This window comes from Durio zibethinus, chromosome 24 (genome assembly GCF_047325235.1).
Source record: "Durio zibethinus cultivar Kanyao isolate XHJ-2024 chromosome 24, ASM4732523v1, whole genome shotgun sequence".
In the NCBI taxonomy this organism is placed as follows: Eukaryota; Viridiplantae; Streptophyta; class Magnoliopsida; order Malvales; family Malvaceae; genus Durio; species Durio zibethinus.
Genome location: NC_143185.1, coordinates 19,424,261 through 19,445,247, shown reverse-complemented (window position 1 = coordinate 19,445,247; position 20,987 = coordinate 19,424,261). Strand labels below are relative to the sequence as shown.

Sequence of the window (20,987 nt, the reverse complement as noted above, 5' to 3'; positions counted from 1 at the left end):
ATCCCAGTCGTTTTTATTTTTCTAACTTACGATTCAGTCTCAGTCATCATTAATCTTTGACTCGTGGTTTAAACCCTATCATTTCTATAGTTTTTTGACTTGTGATTTAATCTCAGTCGCTTTTATTTTTCTGACTTTCGGTTCAGTCCCAATCGTCGTTAATCTTTGACTCATGGTTTAATCCGATCATTTTTATAGTTTTCTGACTTACGATTTAATCTCAGTCGCTTTTATTTTTTTAATTTGTTGTTCAGTCTCAGTTGTCGTTAATCTCTGACTCGTAATTTAATCCTAGTCATTCCTATGTTCCTGACTTACGATTTAATCCTAGTTACTTTTATTTAGTTAGCTTCGGATAAATTTGTTGTTTTTATCTTTGCCTTATTATTGATTCTCAGTAATGTGTAAAAAGGGATAACTGTAGACACTGAATTTTGTTCAGATCTACCATTTTCAACTTTTGTTTAATAATAATAATGATAACATTGATTTAATTAAATTTAATTAATAAAATAATAATAATAAATAAAAATGATAACTGATACAAAATAAAGAAAAATCAGGATGATAGTGGTGCCTCACACGGCACCACTGGCCACCCACCCTACTGTTATCACCATCCCCAGTCACATCAGAATCCCTGCATCTCACTGGTCCTAACTGCCCAAAACCACCACACATACCTTGCCAGACCCATCCTACTGCCACCACCATTCTCAGCCCTATAAAGCACCTAACATTTCCCTTTTCGGGCTCTCTCAGACACCCAGACAGACACAAAAACATCAAGCTCTCTCTTACCCAAAAAGTGTAAAACTCCCAACACCAAAACACTTTCCTGTCCCCACTTATCAGAAAAAACCAAAATAGATCCACAAAAACAAAAACCCATAACACAATCCTCCTCGTAGAGAGGAACCTCAGGGCCAAAGCCATCATGCAACAAAAAAAAAAAAAAAGAAATCATCAGTTCAAGTTTCAAAAAAAAAGAAAAAAAAAATCCAGAAACTTCACAGCTCCGATTTGCTACTATCGAGGCTATTTCTGATAAAAAAGAGATCGAATTCGAAAAGAGGACGTCGAAAAGAATTTTTGGTGGTTTTTTGAAGTTTTTTAGTCACTGACAACCACTGGTAACTGTCATCGATGGTGACTTTAGGCAGCGGCCGACGCGACAACACGACGCCAGCTTCTGGCAAAGCCAAAGAAGATTTTTAGAGTTGAGAGTTTTTTTTTTTTATTAAGGAAGGAAAAAATGAACTAAAAAAAATAAGAGCATTTTACAAGGAAACAAATAAGCAAAACGACGTCGTATAGAGCAAGAAGGATTTGCAAGTGCCCGATTACCTGACTCGAGATCGACGCAAACCGACTTGCCAACTCGTCTCAGCTAGCCTTTAGCCAGTCCGGACAAATCGCATTGAACCAATTTGAATCGGTCTGAACCCCTGCAAACAGAACCTACCAGATCGGTCATTGATCGGTCCGATTTAGGTAAATTTTTTTTTCAAAATTTTATTATTATTATTTTTTTATATATTATTTATTTGTATCATTTTTAACATTATTATTATTGTTATTTACGTATGCTTTAAAACTTTTAGAGTTTATTAAAATAAATACTTTTTGTTTTATAGTAATAATTAACAATAAAAATAATTAAATGACAATAACAATAATAAAAATCCAAATGAATTTTAAAACTTTTTAATTCCTTTTAATGTTTTTTAATAATCCAAATATTAAATACGCATAATAAAAAAAAATTTCCCTACCTAGATGTTGGAGGGAATACAACCGTGCTTTAAATAATAATTTTGCCTAGATATTGGGTAATTATTATTATAAAAAAAAGTTTTAAAAACCTGAGTAAATTAATGTTAATTCTTTATAATAAAAAAAGGTTAATTTTTAAAAATAATAAAAACCGAACTTGCTCTGAAAGTCCGTTAAATGTTGGAAATTTTTAAAGATGTTCATATTTTTTTTAAACCTAAAATCCAAAACCTTAAAATTTAAATTTCTAAAAAAACCCTAAACTTAGTACACAATCCCTAATCATTACCTAAAAATTATATAGGCTTTGAAACCTCAACTTAAACCTATACCCTAAATCTATTTCGAAACTTTAAGGATACATGTGAAAATCTCACATAAAATGATTTGTTCTCGAATGTCGCCTAGATGATGGGGTGTTTAGAAAACTTTATTTCATTAAATTTTTCTTCACACGAATTCTTAATTTGCATTAATAGTAAGATTAATAAATAAAAAGTATAATAATAAATTAGGATCTTAAATATAAACAGTTACACTTACGCTCTGCCTAGATATTGGAGAGTCGGGGTGGTCTCATTATACTTAAGAACCCAACTTTAAAAATGCATTTCATCCTATATAACATTCATTGGCATAAATACGTTACCGTGTTATCATTGGTAATTGTTTGCATTATTCTGTCTTTAATTTTTATTTATTACTTGATGATAAAAAATTTTATAATGAAAAAGGGACAATAAATTTTATTTGTGATATTATAAAAAAATAAAAAAAATATTTCGAAAAAAATAATTCTTGATATTCTGCCTAGATGTTGAAGAGTCACAAACAATTATCTTTTATAAAGAGTGTTATTTCATTTTAACGATTGTTGTGTTAAATCATAAGCGAAAAGAGTTATTTTAAATTCTACCTAGATGTTAAAAAATTTGAAGATAATTATTTAACTTAAAGATTTTCTCAATATTCTTAAATAAAGAGCTTTAGAAAAATTTTATTTTATCAAATGAAAGGGATTATTATTAAATTTCATATTAAAACTATTTCATCCAACATCGAAAATAGCGCATAATTAATTGATACCAATTTATGGACGTTGTGGGGTATTAACCCTTCTCCACGCATAATCGACTCTCGGATCCAACCTGTTTTTCATATATTGAAATTTATCTTTTTAATAAATTTTAAACTCGTTTTTATAATTCTGTTAAAAATATAAACTTTAAATTGGTGACGTCTCTCTTGTCTTTTTTAAATTTCTTACGATCTCAAAATCGTTACGATATTATCCAAATTTTGTCAAAGATCCTACGGCATCTTCATGCATTTCACCTTGCATAAGCGACAAGGAATAGAAGAATTTCGGTCCAAAAACATTAGATCTAATTCCTCCCCCTTCCCACCCAATAATCCAACCTACCAACCAACCAACCAACCCTTTTTATTGTCTTTATTAATGTAATATATAATATAAGAAGTTATATGCATCAACTTACATTTAAAAGATTTAGATTTTCTTTATTTGAAATTATCAAGATTTAAATCTTAATCATTAAAATTAAAAATTCAATACTTTACTAACAAATCATGCAATTGTTGACAAAGCTTTGGAGGTTTCTGTCACGATTTCATTTATAACCTCACCTCCTAAATTACCAATAAATCAGTTAGTTATGCCTGTATGAATTTATTAAACCTGAAGGTAAGACCAATATGGAAAATGAAATTTCATGAATATATACCCTTTTATCCTGTCACATAGAACATGAGAACTTATCAGAAAAGAAAAGAGGGAGATGATAAAATGGATTGTATGAAATGATAGAACAAAAGATAGAATGTGTCAGAGAGGGGATAATGCGATGAACATTGCCCGGTGGAATCGATATAGGGGAAAGTCCTAAGTACTTACCCTCTCTTGAATAATCAAAACCCTTTGTGGGGATGTTGGGGCCTTAGTGGGACATCTCACATGGGTCTACTTGATGAGATTAGGCGTGACCATTTTGTTTTCTTTTTTTTTTTTTAATATTTCTTTAACTATTTCTTATTCTAAATGGAATTCATTAACTTAGATGGAGGGGGATGTGGCTATGTGAGAGAGGCATGACCCTTGAGACACTAACACTAGTCGACCCTGCCTTGGGAGGCAACCTACCTCCCACGTTCCCCTCATTTAATAATAGAGACCAAACAAAAGATAAAAAAGAGAAAGGAAAAAAAAAAGATTGTTCTGCTTTTCCTTTATCCTTTTCTTTTCTTTTTTTTTCAAAGTTGGTTATCCTTTTCCTTTCCTTTGTTTTATCTTTTAAATTATCAGGAATTAAACCTTAATTTCACAAAACAAAAATCCAATACTCTATTTACAAACAACATAATTATTGTCCGGTGATAAAAAAAGAGAAAATTTTATTTGGGTGGCGACATTATTCCTAGCGGGGAGCCTTGCCTCCGCTATTTCTTCTTAAATATATATATAAAAGGCAAGAACAAGATCTCACACGCTCGAGAAAGATTTAAATTAAGTTTTTTAAAAAAAATTCGTAAAGTTTTTTCATTAAAAATGATTAAATTAAAATTAAAATAAAAAATTTAAATTAATACACTGAAATCTCATTACAAAAAATATGTAAAATTTGAAAAAAAATTTAACAAATTTTGATATTTTTTAATTGACAATTTTAGTAAAAATATTGATAGAATTTTTATTATTAAATAAATATCGATTAAATTTAAATTATAAATAATATTTTTAATAATTTTTTATATTACTAATCTTCACATTTAATCTATCAATTTATTAGTTTGAATTTTTTATTAAAATTTTTATTAAATCATTTTTAAAAAATAACTTCACTTAAAAATTTTCACTTTAAGTTTTTTTTAAGCCGACCTCCTTTCAATTAGCCCGACTAATTGAAGCCAATTGTTAGTAATAATCGATCGTTGGAGATTTCTTTTATTAACCTCTGCCATATATAAACAATAGAAAACACTGTTTAAGTTACTGTTTTCGTGTAGAAGATATATGTGATGGACGAATATATATTCCAAGACAAATTTAATTTAAGTGAATCAAATGGAAAACTATAGTACAATTCCAAGAAAATCAAAACTGACATGGACCACCAAGTATCAATACATTGTTACTTTCATTTTTTTTTCACATAAATATCATGTCAGAATATTATGGATAGGTATAAACTTTAGCTAGGTAAAGCTCAAAATGAAAGGAATTCCAATGCATGGAGGAGCGAAATAGTAAATATGAAAGGAAAATGCTGCTTATATCTTCACCAAAAAAATCTCATCTTTCTAGTCCCGTGAGTATATATTGTATAGCCGATGGTCAAAATCTCCCAAAGCACCAGTAAGTTCCATTGAATGGGGAAATTCTCAAAGGATGACAAAATTTTCCCAATTTCTTTAAACTACCTAATTAAATTTCTAATGATTGATCTTGAAGTCATTGCATGTTTTGCTGATAAAAGTTTGAATGGCGAGTGATTTTTATTTTTTATTTTGGTTGGATGGATAAGTAATATAATATATATGGGTGTCAAGATTAATAGAGATATAGAGAATATTCAGAAGTTTAATCAGAGTTAATGAAAGCATATAATGAAATTCTCTATGGCATTTAAGAACAAGTAAAATTCACACTTTACAAGTAAACCAGAAACATCACGACTACCCTTTACAGAAATCAACTAAAGTCTAAAATCTATCTCTCATGTAAACATCTTCATATTGCCCACAACTTGATGATGATGATGAGATGGCCGGCAAGCTTTAACCAAAGAGGAGTAGCTCACATTGGCCATGGCTGCACTTGGAAACCCAACACCCATTGGCCTGTTAACAGTAGCTTGTTCCAAAGATTGCACTTGTCTTTTCAAGAATTTGACATAATGAATTGCTTCGTCTAACATCGAAGCTGTATCCATTTTGGTGCCTCCAGGAACAATTCTTTGCAGTATCCTTATCCGCTCACTTATCCGTTCTCTTCTATGCCTGGCAGCCACGCTCTGAGGATCCTTAGAGATCTTCACGTTCCTTCTTTTTGGAGGTTTAATGGATTCTGGGTCTATATGAATAGGCTGCATTGCTGCTATACGGAAAATCATCTCCCTCATTGCTGCCATGGAGTTTTTCTTATCTACTGAATAAGAAGGACATGAATTTTCATTGTTGAAAGGAGTTGGATACTTGTTCCTAGTAGCCATATTGTTGGGCTGGAGAGGTGGAGTCATGGGTTTTTGAACTGTGTTATTGCCAATGAATGATAAAGTGGAAGGGAGGGTCATCAATGTATCAAGTGAAGAAACATTGGGGTTTGTGTATATGGGTGGTGTGGGTATGTCGCTGGAGCTTGAAGCACCATTGGAGAAGTGGATATTAGGCAATGGGGAAGTGCTCTGGAAAAGCTCACAGAATTCAGGAAGCTTTTCCATTTGCATCATCATTGTCATCATATCCATGTGATCTTCTGTTGAGGATTTCATCATGTCAACATCCATTGAATCTCACCCAAACTACTACTCTTCCCCTTTAAAAGTCCTACACTTTCTGTGTGCGTGCGTGCGTGCGTTGAGAGAAAGAGATATGGGGAAGTCGGGGATGATAATTGTGAAAGATAGAATGGCAGAGGGATGGGGGGTGCTGAGAGGAGCTGAAGATATAGATTTTATAGAATTAGGGTTTTAATAAGAGATATGTTCAGAGAGACAAGGTGAGATGAAAAGTGTAATAAAAAGTACCTCCAATATCCAGCAAGTGGAAGGGCTTTACATAGCAACGTGACCAAATTTTTTAAATTCATGCAAAGCTGATGGGAAAGTCCCCTCTACCAAAACTCATTTATGATTGAATATGTGATCTCTGATAGTGACTGCCCATTATGTGGGGCCAACTCAATTCACTGATCTATCAACCATCCGATCAAGTGACTCGGAACACCAACTGAAAGTTCAAAGCCAACACGTGTAAAAGATCAGGTTGATCACGCTTTTAGGCCCACAAATTCGATGGCTTGAATTAAGGGAAATATTCGAATATGGTGCATGAACCACTTTGTTTTTATGTACTGCGCCTTTGAGTACCGAAAGAAAGTGCTTGCTTTGCATGCTGTCATTGCTGTCTCTTCATTTTTTTTTTTTTTTAACTTTGTTGAAAGAAGACCATGAAACCCCACAGTCTCACATGACATTTGTCAGAAGGGAAACCGTTTAGCGGACTCTCGTGCCAAAGAAAGATTCCGGTGACATTGGGAGACACTTTGATGCCAGTGAGACAGCAGCTGCGAAGTGGGGCTAAGGGATCAATCTTCGATTTGGAATTTTACTAAGTGTATTATTCTAGCCTGGACAAATCCTAAGGCGGTGATGGTATACATTTGCAGTCGATGCAGTTTTGGTCTCTCTTCCATCACTGCTTTCCTTTGGCACACTTTTCAAGGTGGATTAGAAGGTGACGGTGATGCAGACCCCCACTGCAAGTGCGCAAATGCTCCTTCCTTCCGGGTGGTATTTAACTGACACTTGCATCCGTTAGGTTGCTTTCCAGTTTTCATCAACCTTTATATATAGAGAAAGAAAAAAGTGACGTAAAATAAAATTTTTGATCGATTTGAAAAGGAATTAAGTTAATTTGTGTAAGAGATCATGTCATCATGACACGAAAATTAACTAAACTAGATTGCTTTTAGTTTATAAAATAATTGTCTTTTTATTTTTATTTTTTTTACTAAATTAACTCAATTTAAACCATTATTTTTAATAAAATTCAAAAATTAAAATTAAATTCACAAATTTAGAGTTTCAAAATTTTTAATTCATATATTATTTAAAAAATAAAAATCAAATTATATCTGTTTGACAAAAAAAAAAAAAAAACACATAAAATGAGACAAAAAAATCAATATTGGAGAAAAGATTCAAAGTGAGTATCATTGATGTTTTATTTAGTGGGTTCTTAATCTTATCTCCACCGTTCAGTTAGGGGGCATTTGCATTTCTAATAATAAAAAACGGCCCACCTACATTTATCTGGGTATTTTTTCTTGCAAGATAAGAACATGAAACTCACTGTATACAGTGAAAATGAGACTGTAAAAAGGACCATGACAAGTACATTTGTAGTGCACAAGGAGGTCTGAGATTCAAAATTTTTCCAGTAACTGAGAAACAATATTTAAACATTCTGCATCAGCATCAGACAACTTCCCTTATCTCCTGGTGCCCCCCAGGCCATGGACCCAAATTAGAATGAAAAATAATAATTAAAAAAAGGGCACTGCTAAAAATGATTGTAGTAGAAAACAGTATTTTGATTACATTTTGTTATTCAAGAAAACTTACAGATATGATTACATTATTGTTAAGAAAGTGGTCTCATATCCTCATGAATCTTTCGGTTTTTTTTTTCACTGATATATATTCTTCAAACTTCACTTAAGATTGAATCTCCTTTTTTTTTTTTTACTGGTTTCCAAAATGAACAAAACATAAGTCACAAAGGAAATTCAACTTTTTCGGATTGTCAAGCTTTGATCATCCAATTCAGTAGTCACACTAGAGAGAGCCCGTTTCCGAGCTTTATTCAGATAAAGAGAACCTTCTTTTTAATGCATTCATAAAAACAAAGGCTACACAAAGAGAACTTTAAACTTTGAAACTTGACGGAGAAAATAAAATGACCTATCTTCATGTTAGATTGTGCTTCAATGATGAAACAGAGTCAGTGTCTTCAAATTTCTCGTGTCCCTGTAGGAACTAAAGAAACAGTGATCCATTCATAAATGCGGTGTCGTTCAACTTTGGCAAAGTACCAATTAAGGCCTGGACGGTCCAACTTAATTTATTGAAAACTCTAGGTCCAGACTCCAAACAACTCTCCCAATAGTTCAATTGGTAGACTAAAGCTCTTTGGATCCAATCGGTTTATCCAACTGAAATTGGACTTAAGTGGCAAGTTCTTGAGGGTCTCTTTATCCGATATCTAGCAATTTTTTGCACAGTGAACAGAATCTAAAGATGACAATATCGAAAATGGAACACAAAAACCGATGAGACTAGTCGTTCTGTGAGTCTATCGCTCCAGTTGTCATGATATGTTGTGAAAGTTATGGTGCTTATAGACATAAATGAGATGAAGATATTTGTTTCTGATAAATATTAAGAATTTAATTTAAAATTAATTCATAATAAATAAAAAGATTCAATCTAAGATTATAATATATTAAAATTTTATTATATATAAGATAATATATTTTAGCATACCTTATCATGTATAAGTAGAAATAAAATAAGTTTATCATATGATAGATTTGAAAAAAATAATAAAAAAAAATCTTAACTTTGACACCTTATTAATTTTAGCTTTAATATCATGTTAAATGTTTAATTTAAAATCAATTGATAATAAATAGAATAGTTCAACTTGAATATAATATTGTATGAAATTAGATATTTATTAGACGTAAAATAACGTCATATAAACAATAAACATATGTCTAATTCTATAATAAATTAAATCCAAGGGTTTAAATAGTAACCAAGCTTATCAAAGATGTATAGCTTGAATAAATGTGTCATCAACCACTTCGATAAGTCATGAGCTGGCCTAACCAAACTCAACCATTTAAGACAAAGAGATTAAAATTTTGGGTTTGCTTTCTTTTTCTTTCTTTCCAAGTTAATTCCAATGTATAACCTACAAGTAAAAAGTTCCTTAATTGACATAATTATATATATATATATTTACTAGATGAAGTAATAATCAAATACAATTTGAATGGAATCAAATTCAGATGCCTGACCAAACTTAACACGACACATGCTTCTACTAATTAGTAGATTACTTAACAAAATAATAATAAAAAAAAAGACAATAACAATAATAATAGTAAAGTGTGCTGGTGGATTCGGCACTTAATGGCAGAAACAAAGGTCTTAAAACAAGGATCAACTCCACCATAGCTTAGGATTTTCAGAGAGTTGTTTTTGAGATAGATTCTTCAGTATTGTTTAATGAAGTTATGGATAACGATAAGAAAAAAAGCAAATGAAGGTTGGTTCCTTTGTTGAAGGATATAAGAGAAGAAAGACTGCAAAAAATAGAGGTTAGATTCAGCTTAGTATGTCAAACTGCTAATAAAGAGTTAGATTCTTAATTTTAATAATTAAAATTTAACCTCTAAAAATCTAAATTTAAGAAAAATAATTTGAAGCTGTAAATATTTGTATTTCAGTGGCACTAATGGTTTAATGGATAAGGCGCCTGAACTTCTGATTTGTGAGCTTGCGTGGCATGGGGTGTGAGTGTGACCTGCATTTAAGGTTTTTTCTTTTCCCAGAAACTGAAAAAACCGAACCGCAAGTCTATTATTCCTACTAACCCAGAGCTCTATTGAAGGCTTTTACTTGGCTCAAGTTTCTATGAAATGCCCTCGACTCATCATCCAAGAAATAGGAATCCAAAGGCGACTTAAATTAGCCCAGTCGATCCGGTGATATTGTGGTTCATCCTTGGCCCAATTTCATATATTTCATTGCCAATAGTTCAAGTTACTCCTTTTTGTTTTTTTGTAAAGATTTCAAGGTCTTTTTCATAAAGTTTATGAAATTTTTATTAAAATTAATAATATAAAAAATTAAAAATATAAATCAATAAATTGAGTAGCCTCGTTGTATAGATTAATTGTATAAATTTTGAAATAATTTTAATAATATTTAGTATACTTTTATAGATATTTTTTATTAAAAATTTTAATAAAATTTTTCATAATTAAATAAGTATTGATCATATTTTTATTATAAAATAATATTTTTAATAATTTTTATATATTATTAATTTTCTCTTTAAATTTTTATTAATTTATAAAGTTTTCATTTTCAATTCTAAATTTTATGTTGTCTATTTTCAATGGATCTTAAAATATAGTTTTAAAAAATAACTAATACTATACTTGATCTTATTTTTTTAAGACATATCTTATTATATTTATTAATATAATAAAATATACATGAAAGCAATATGTTAGCAAAAGAATTTTATAAAATTGTAAAATTTATTAATTAAAAAAACACATCAAATAAATAGTTTTATTTAAAATTATAAGTGATATTTATAAATAAATTAATTATTAAATAATATATTTTTATCAAAATAATAAAAATAAAATATATATTTAAACAATAACTTTCAAATTTGGATATTTTTCTAGCTTTTTTCATCATCCCATGCTTCGCATCTGTACCATATCCCCTATCATTGGCCACTCTAGTCTTTAACACATACCCATACGATGGACCCACACAAATCAAAATCAGACGGCCAAAGCCGATCCAAAAGCATGAACTCCAACACACAGAAGATGACAATTCCCTTTGATAAGTCCAAGAGCCGAGGCACGCATGGATGTAAACCCAATCACCTCTCTGTTCCAGGTGACCCCATTCTTATCTCTTCTTCAACAATCTCCACTAGCTTTGCAACTAGTTACTAAACAATGGCTTCTTCTTCATCTTCACTTCTCGGCAAGCTCCTTTTTCTCCTTTTCATTACTTACATTGTCTTCTCAAGCTCGAAAGTTGAAGCTCAAGTTGAAGAGACAAGCTTGAAGGTGATGAGATAAGATGCTCTAGAATGGCCACTTTCAATGTCGTTTTACAGTGACTTAAACAATAATGAGGAAGATGATGAGGGGATAGATGATAAACAGGAAAGTGCGTATAGTGGTAGATCTTTGTTTTGAAAGAGAATGAGATATTACATTTCGTACAGGCCTCTTTCCGCTAACAGAATACCATGCCCATCAAGGTCAGGCAGGTCTTTTTATACTAAAAAATGTTTCAACGCTCATGGCCCTGTCCATCCTTCCACCAGGGGATGTTCCACGATCACTCGATGCAGGAGATGAGGTTATTCATTTAGGCTTTGAATTGAGTTTTTTTTTTCTTCAATGGTTGAGCTAGAATCTTTTCTATGTCGATTAGCAATGTGATTATAAAGTTATTTATGTGTAATGAGGTTAAACTACTATATGGTTATGGTAATTACTAGCTTAGTCTTTAGTTAAGGGGCTTTAATTGAGCTTAGGACAAGTTGATACGAATTAAGACATTAATTTTTATATTTTATACATGTTAGATAAGTGGACAAAACAAATACACAAATTATTGAATACACCAATTTTCTTGTGGAGGCTGAGATCGACGTAGAAGATTTTGATGGTGCAATTACATACTAGTATTTGAGCTTTTGGTTATGATTTTTGTAGATTAACAGTACATGATTAACTTAGATTGATGTGTCATAACAAGTGATGGATGTTATGGAATCCCAGTTGCTTCACATATATGATTAACCTACTGTTTATGTTTTACTTTGATGATTAATTTTGGTAGCCACAAGACAATTATAAAGTAGCAAATTTCATGTCAAAAAGAAAAAGATCAAACACTTTCCCATTCTTCAATATCATAACATAACAACTAGAATATGCTCTGTCCCAGCTACTTTCTAGCAACTTACTTTACCATCATTAATGAGACAAATTTAAGTGGCACCCGTGGGCATAGCTGGATCATGAGTTGGTTGAGACTTTGGGATTAGGTGTGTTTGAATTTTGCTGAAGAAGGAAGAAATGAGGTTTTCTTTCTTTTTATCTTTTCCTTAATTCAAGGAAATCAGCACCTTATTTCATCATCAGTCATTCAGTAGTGATTTTACAAAATCAAGCATTGAAATTCTTAACCACCGGTGATTTTCTTGGTTAATTGGCATCAACCTCATGCAAAATGCAATGGATTTCAAGTCATGACTGATTACAATCTTCCATTTTTCAATCAACAAAAAAGATAAGACTTCAAGCATAAGAATGAGCCCAGCCAGGTTCTGCTGTTTAGATTTTAGGCAGGGCAATCTTGGGCCTGATCCAGATGATATCTCAAACATTTATGAATTTCCTAAACCATCAGAGTTTAGCATATCAGTTTCTAACATTACTGCATTTCCCGTTCACATTGCTGTTGAAACACGTTCAATAACTGAATGATTAAAACGAGGGCCATTCCTATGAAGAATTCCAATTCTTGCTTATTAAATATACAAATTCGATCAACTTTGGCATGAAACTCACCTTGAATTTGATTTAATATATGAATAAGGGAACCTCCATAGTCCATCCATTATAGGAAGTTTTTTGTCCTAAACAATTCAGGTTCAACGAAATTGAACCAGAAATATACATCAACCAAGAAATTTGTGTATTACTGTAGCATCAACGCGGCTTTTTGTTTACCAATTTTGCATAAGTTATGTAGTATTCCTAAAAAAAATCCTTGGTGAACTTTGATATTTTTTCCCTTCACATCATTTCTTTGTTTGAAGTGCTGTTTCTGAAACTTTGTAGCTCGAAAGCATCCAATTACTAGGCATTAATTCGATGGATTTTAGCATATCTTTGACACGAATCATAGTCTCTGGAGATTGCTAAATGAAACTGCGGCACAGTTTATGCAGCAATCAAAGGAGTTGCAGCAGCCATGGCTTAATAGAATTAGAGCAATAGTAAACTTGTAACGTCATTGAGATATGAAATCTCTGTCAAAATCCCAAGTTGTAAAATTCCTAGTCTATCTACCATAATTAGACTAATTAATGTGTCAATTCTTTGAAGATATGCATAAATCTTAATAAATATTGCACTTGTCCTCACCCAAAGTTTAACTTTGGATGCCAAGTTGGGCAAATACATTTTTTCTACAAATGGGGAGATAACAGAAAAAAGTTATAAATACTAAAATTTAAAGTCTAAATGTGCTAAATGTTATCATTTAAAAGTGATTACATAGATCAATTGATTTAAACACAAAAGTTTGACAAATATGCGTATTTATATTGAACTTTTCCTTCGCAAAAATCCTATCAGGCTAGATTTGCGCTTAGTGGAAGAACAGTGTAAAATTCTTGTTACAAACTCCAGACAAATCTAAAATACAATCAAGAGATTCGGATCTAAATTCAATCTTAATTGTTTTCCAGATTCTTTATTGATATGATTATAGTTGAGTTATTAGTGGCGTTGTTGTATGCTGATACGCAAACAAATTTGTCCAGTAACTCAAAGTTGGAGTGTTGCAGTCCGTTGGTGTTAGTCCTGGCTTGAATCTTTCTTTATTTTGACAATTAGCTGATCCAACTAATTTCGTCTTCAATCAAAAAGGGTAGCCCCGGTGGGTGGAATGGTATCAACTTGACAACTTTCTCTTTGTACCTAACAAATTGTAACTAAATTGGTGTCCCTTATGCTTGTCCCTATGACTGATTGCTTGAGGTAAAGATTACATTAGACCTGTTAGGATTATATATAACATTTTTGTAGACATTATTTGATTTTACAATATAATTTATTTTTTTATTTGAATGTTACTAAAATTTAAATTTCCTTTAAATTAAATGCATGTACTTGGTTAGAATTTATCTGATTAAGAAAAGACATAAAAAGAAAGGTGATGTTGATTCTCTTAAAATAACAATGTGGATAAAAAAGTGAGCTTTTGATGATCCTAAAATAGAAGTAGCTTTGATACAGTTAGATTCAAACCATTGGACTTTCAACGCCGACTAACTTTAGTGGATTCTTCGAAGAATAGTGTTGAGTTAACGTAAACTTGAATGGTACTTCTCAATGAACCAATATTTCCTTATCTAAAACTTTCTTCCAAGTTCAGCAGCTAAGCGATTTGAGCTTGACCAGAGCCTAATTTTATTTTTTAAAACGTGGGGAATTGTGAACTTGCCCTTTTCCTTCGCTCATGTGAATACTTTTTTCTCAAATATTTGTTCAGTATAAGTCGAGTTCATTTAAATGGATAATAAAATTGATTTTAATAAAATTAAAAATAATAATAATTATTATCATAATTATGATAAAAAATTATTATAATTATAATTTTAAAAATGCTCAATAGTTGCAATAATTTCAAGCCAACTTGATTTCTAAAATTTAAAACGGGAAAAAATTCTTATAGGAGAATCTCCATGATTGGTGGATCCAATTCACTTGTGTAAGTCCAAATGCAACGAACAAACAAGATTAATATCACACTGGGTCCCATTTTCACAATCTATCCAAAGGATTAACTTAAAAAAAAAAAAAAAAAAGCACAAACGCTCACCAATTATAGTGTAGCGGAAAGCAAACAATTTTGCCAAATACAATGGAGCAAAACAACCGGAGGCTAATGCCAAAATGGTCAAAATCAAACAGGGCTGCCTGGCTATGGCTGGCCCCTGACCCTGGCTAGTGTGGCCAAGATTCTTTGAACCTTTCACGGTTGCGTTTACGTGAGCTCAGACGGCTCAGGTAGATGTCCCCACTAAAAGAGGCGGCATTTTTAATGGACATTGACTAATAGAACACTCAAAACCGCACCTGGTGCATTGCATGGTGCAATTTGTTTCTGTTGGTTTGCTAGTGGGCTATTATCCTTCCCTATATACCGTCGAGGGTCATTTTTGTTACGTAATAAATTGATTAGACGCGGTCGTACCGTCGTGTCAGCTACTTTCGGTATAGATTTGGCTCACGTGGTTCGTGGCCTAATCCAATAACCGACAAAATCTACCATTTCAGTATTTTTCTTCTGTTCGCCAGGAAATTTGACGTTTTGACGGCAGTTATTTTTTTTTTAATTTACATTAGGGATGTTCGTAAATCGAATCAATTACTTTTAAATTACAATTAATTATTTTATTAGTTAAATTAAAGTTTTTAATTTAAAAAATTAATTTAATAAATATTTAAATAATTAAACTAAATTAATTTAATTAAAAACAAATTATGAACATTTTTAATTTAGATTATTAATAAATTTATATTAGGTTATCAAATGTTGAGCCGTTAAACATGTTCGATGAATTTCATGTTGCCGAAAGTAACAAGGGTGGAGCCAAAGGTAGGCTAGCTACGGCTCTTTTCCATGCTTGCCATAAATGAACAACTTGAGCGTCCCCCAACTTTAATAAAAAAGTGTTTTTTTCTTACTAACAAAAAAGGTTAAATGAATGTGGACAACAACTCAATCATACAATTTGCCCATGTAGATGAATTTAACTCATCTTTAATGAGTCTTAATTAGTTTATCTTATAGAATTTCATAAATAAATAGTACGAAATATTATTGATAGAACTAATAAAATATTTAAATTTTTTTATATATTAAAAATATTTAAATGAGTTCAAAATTTTTCATACGAATGAATTTATAATTTAATTTAATTAATTTATATGATTATTATTAAAAATAATATTTAATATATGTGAGGTTCAAATCTTAATATTTATAATTTTTTTATAATTCTTAAATTGTGACTTGCTTTATCGTGAGCTCTAGTGGCAAGAAGGGAAATATGCTTTAGTTTGAGCATTCTCCTTACATAGTGAGTAAATTATTATTTGATTAATAATGGTTAATTTTTAAGAACTAAATATTACTATATTTGATGTTATTCAAAATTAAATATTATTTTACATGAAAACATCAAACTAGTCATATTTATTGTAATAATTATTTAAATTAATGATTTTAATATTGTTTAAAGATAATAATTTTATAATATATTAGTGACATGTTATTTATTTCATAATAAAATATTATTAATTTATTAAATTAACAAATATATTTATTGATAAGTAAAGTAATTTTTATAATATAAATTATATAAAAATATTTAATTAAAAATAAAATTAATCTATTAAAATCATAACAAAAAAATAAACATATATTATATATCACATTAAAATTGAAAAAGAAAACACATACAAGTTATTTTAAATTTATTAAAATGAATATTAGCTTAAAAATATAAAAATTTGTAATGTAAAATAATTATAATTTTAAAAAATAAATTTTTAATTAACATATTAAATAAATAAAATTAATTATTATCAATTTTAAATTATTTCAATTATAAAAAAATATCATTTAATAAAAATTAAATCACTTTTTAAAATAATAATTTAATCACTATCGATAATATAAAATTATTATCATATAAAATCATCAAATATTTATAAAATATGATAATCTAAACATTATATATAAATTACTATAAATTTTAAAATAATTAACCCACATCAAGCACAACACTAAAGAAATCCAAATCTGACCGCATATGAGCATGCTATTTAACAGTTTAACAACTCGTAAAAATCGTACACAACGGTAAGAATAGGAAGAAAACAAGGGTAATTTAGTCAAATTATAATTTTTGTAACATAAAAAAAAAAATCCAAGGCCGCGTGCGTGTACTGTTGACTAAAACCTAGAAACGTTAACAGATATGCCACATTGACCACGTTTCAAAACTGGAGTAATCTGTTTTTTCATACCCAAGATTGGAAAAATAAAAAAAAAAACAAATAAAATATCCTTGCCTATCACGTGAATTAATCAATTATAGAAATTTCAATTCGTCCAATGGAATTGAAGCCTACCAAAAAAAAAAAAAAAAACCCACAAAAACAATCCTACCATATATAAAGAACTTTGCGCCGCTTAACGCCCTGTGGCTTCTGTTTGCACCTTGTGTATTCCTTTCTTTTCTCTCAACGAAACAAGCAAAAAGAAGCCTTTGATTTCTTCCAAAACCCAACCGAGAAAACAACCGTGAGTGAAAGTTGGAGTCTCCAATGGAGTGGGTTCGAGGGGATACGATTGGACGTGGAAGTTTTGGCACCGTCAATTTGGTGGTACCTAAAGAAGGCTTTTCAAAATCTCCTGTAATGGCTGTCAAGTCTTGTGAAACTATCGACTCTGTTTCTCTCAAGAACGAAAAGGAAGTGCTTGATCAAATTGGTTTTTGCCCGCAAATCATCCGTTGTTTTGGCGATGATTATACCATTGAGAACTGTGGGAGATTGTATAATTTGTTCTTTGAGTACGCTAGTAAAGGAAGCTTGGCTGACCAGGTTAAGAAAAACGGTGGAAACTTAATAGAATCCGATGTTAGAAGATATACGAGATCGATACTTAAAGGGCTACGCTTTCTTCATGCCAAAGGGTTTACTCACTGTGATATTAAACTTCAAAATATTCTTTTGTTTGGTAATGAGGATGTCAAGATAGCTGATTTTGGATTGGCAAAGAGAAACGGGCAAGAAGGAGGAGAAGAACAGAGGAGGATGGAAATCAGGGGAACTCCTCTCAATATCGCACCAGAATCGGTTAACGAAAACGAGTATGATTCACCGGTGGATATCTGGGCACTTGGATGCGCTGTTGTTGAGATGTTCACCGGGAAACCAGCCTGGAATTTCAAACCAGGAGCAAGCGTGGCGGCTTTGTTGATTAAAATTGGGCGTAGTGATGAATTGCCTGCAATTCCTGCAAAGTTATCTGAGGAAGGAAAAGATTTTCTTGGAAAGTGCTTTGTTAAGGATCCAAAGAGTAGATGGACTGCTGAGATGCTCCTGAATCATCCTTTTATGGCCGGTGATGATGACACAATTGCAATGAATCGATGTGAAGAGGAAGAATCAATATCTTCAAGATGTTCTTTTGAAGAATTTTCAGTATCTCCTAGATGTCCTCTCGATTTTTCAGATTGGGTTTCAACTCAATCAACAGCTTCTTCTCAATCAATTTCCCAAGACAATTCAAGCCTTATTTTTTCGTTTTCAAGTTACGTTTCATCACCTTTGGATCGGATTCGTCAATTGGCTTGTGATCAGGCACCCAATTGGTCAGTTTTCGGGACCTGGATCACCTTGAGGTAGAAGAAGAGAAAAGTTGTTTACTTGCCTCCATCAATTCCGGCGGCTCTGGTCCAATTCGTTTTCGTTTTTTGGTAGCAATTGGTGATGATTTTTTTTACTGTATAAATGATTAGGAAAACATAGCGCGGCTGACTTTTATGCTTTTGAAGAGTTCTTATTGGCTACTCTCAGGTAGCCACAGTGTAAAAAAGGCCATCTTTTATTTTAACTTCGATTAAAATAAAAAAAAAATTTTCCAATTCATTTGATAAATCTTCAACTCAGCATTTGCGGAAAATTAAACCAGAGTTGTTAAGAATTTGTTGGTCGGTAATTGTTCATCTAACGTTGAGAGTTAAATATTCAGTCTAGTTTACCAATCCGTGTGTTGTATTCTCAAATTCTAACATTGACTTTGACCCTCGAGTATAGATTAAATCCGAACTTAGACTTCTTAATTTCTCAGTAAATTACTCTCTTTGAACTGAATTCACTTGTGAAACTTGTGCCTGTTGTCCTGTGTAGCTGATTGTTAATTTTGTCCAAGCTCCAAAACCAAGTAGACTGCACGAACTAGGCAGGGCACTCACTTAGGGATGGCAAATAAAATTTGAATTCAATTAAATTTTGATTGATTCGATTTTATAAAAATATTTAATTTTTTAATTAAAAATTAAAATTAAACGTTAAATAAATCCAATCCAACTTCATTGTTGCCATCACCATCCACATAGCCAACCAGCATGGCAGCTCAACTCATACATTTATGTTTTTGTACTTTCCTTCAAAGTTAAACCGTCAATGAACTTTATAAGAGGACACTAAATTGATTCTAATTTTATAATTATTGAAAAATAAAAGAACCACATAGTGAAGTAACAAGATCATTGTCCTTTAGAAAAAATTAATTAATAATTGTGAAATGAATGATGAACAATTTCTTCCATTAAGCAATAATGATTTCTCAACACCCAAAAAATGTAAAAAAATATTGGCAGAATGCAGCCTGCCGACACCAAAGTTCGGATCAACGTACCAAGCATTTTGTAAAACAGCCCGTCAGTGCAGGATAAATCATGGGGTGGGACTTTGGATTGTTTTTTTATTCATGACTTGTTTCAAGCATTTGGTATTCATACCAAACTCTTTTTCTTTCACTTTCAAAACCAAATTAACAGTAATAATTAGGGATTGGCAAGTCAATATCAAAATTAAATCTTAATATTAAAATATATCAACCACATTTGTACCCAAAAAAAAAAAAAAATTCAACCGTATGTGGACAGTAGAATGCAAAGGATTAAAGACTTGAAAGCCTCACCAACAGTAGACCAAATGTGCCGTGCACATGTCATATATATTAATGAAGAAACGTGCTACACGAGCTTCACATGCTACAATACCATCCCAATGTCATTGCTTCATAACCGCCCCCCTATATATGAATAATTATTTATTTTTCCTATAGCTATGATTAAGAATTTCATGAAGATTTCTTCACCTAATCATGATTCTGGTTCATGTTAGATGAGTGTTTGCTTTTGGTTTTTGCAAACCTTGATTTCACTTTTTAATTTTTTAAAAAATTTTGTGATTATTTTTCTCCTTGGCTTTCCTTCTTGCACAAGGGATGGACACTAGTTTGTTGTGGACTTTGATTATTGCAAAATCTCATTTATACTAACTTGATAGAATGAAAAGTTATAATTAATTAAGAGTGGTGTTAGGGATATTTTTGGATCCAAAGGACATATTAGTTTTTTTTTTTTTTTACATTACATATTATTAGTAGACAATTAAAAGTATTTTTTATTTTTGAGCTGACATGATAGATACAACGTTATATCTATCGACTAAGTCACTATTTTATCTTATAAATTCTTCATCTTTCACCTATAAATAAAATTATTTAGGTACTATCAATTTAATATAACTTTTTTTTACATTCATATTTTCCTTTGCTTTTAATTTTTTTAGTTTCGATTTCAAACTTAAATGTTGGAATGCAAACGTAAAAAACATCCCATACCTTTGCTCTAATCACTCTCTTCCTTTTTTATAATTTTAAGATTTTGACCTTCAACTTAGAACTTGTCATCAATAAATGATTTAATGCTTTAATTATGAATACAATAACTGGACCTCTCCCCTCTGAAAATTGGAATGGCTGGTAGTTTTCTTTGTCACTATGATGACTTTGAACTTTGAAGCAAAGGGTGGCTAATACAAGGAATTGGCTAGTTGGTTACTCTTACACGGCTAGAACTAGAAGTGTTAGGCCCTCAAAGAGCTTGCCCCACATCCATAAAGTGTTAGGCCCACAAAGAGCTTACCAACAGAAAAGTTGGGAAAAAGAATAAACATGTTTGTATTTGGACTCTCTGACAAATTCAGGATTGTGACAAAAATATTTTTAGTATGTATACATATGCCATCAGGCAGC

The 20,987-nt window shown here is 31.2% G+C and overlaps 3 pseudogenes across 1 annotated transcript; 2 read left to right on the top strand and 1 right to left on the bottom strand.

Moving 5' to 3' along the window:
- Window positions 1-5,398: 5,398 nt before the first annotated feature.
- On the bottom strand, window positions 5,399-6,941 carry LOC111316448 (transcription factor HEC1 pseudogene; annotated as a pseudogene).
- A 4,097-nt stretch (window positions 6,942-11,038) lies between these two features.
- On the top strand, window positions 11,039-12,163 carry LOC149512018 (protein RALF-like 34 pseudogene; annotated as a pseudogene).
- A 5,185-nt stretch (window positions 12,164-17,348) lies between these two features.
- On the top strand, window positions 17,349-18,808 carry LOC111317107 (mitogen-activated protein kinase kinase kinase 20 pseudogene; annotated as a pseudogene). Its single transcript, XR_016333301.1, has one exon. The product of XR_016333301.1 is annotated as a mitogen-activated protein kinase kinase kinase 20 pseudogene (transcript).
- The last annotated feature ends 2,179 nt before the right edge of the window (window positions 18,809-20,987 follow it).